The following is a 205-nucleotide window of genomic DNA, read 5'->3' as shown; positions in this document are numbered from 1 at the left end:
TTTCCAAGTAAGGTAATGTTTCCCAGTGACCAGACATGTTTTAAGGAAGATTGGAAATGAAGGACACTGCTTTTATGACATGGACACTCGTTTACAATAAGCATGTGATGTCAATGCAAGGAGACAGTAACATACAGATGGACGGACAGACAAATGGCTTCTTTCAGTCTTCGTCTACCAAATCCACTCACAAGGCTTTGGTCAA

At 41.0% G+C, this 205-nt stretch overlaps 1 protein-coding gene across 1 annotated transcript in view; it reads left to right on the top strand.

Annotated features, from left to right (window-relative positions):
• The window catches only part of LOC106883257 (uncharacterized), a 27,597-nt gene that overhangs the window by 21,123 nt on the left and 6,269 nt on the right, over positions 1-205 (top strand). The gene's annotated exons all lie outside the window — the stretch shown is intronic.

The sequence above is a fragment of the Octopus bimaculoides genome, chromosome 1 (assembly GCF_001194135.2).
Source record: "Octopus bimaculoides isolate UCB-OBI-ISO-001 chromosome 1, ASM119413v2, whole genome shotgun sequence".
Classification (NCBI taxonomy): domain Eukaryota; kingdom Metazoa; phylum Mollusca; class Cephalopoda; order Octopoda; family Octopodidae; genus Octopus; species Octopus bimaculoides.
This window is presented reverse-complemented; position numbering and strand designations above follow the sequence as displayed.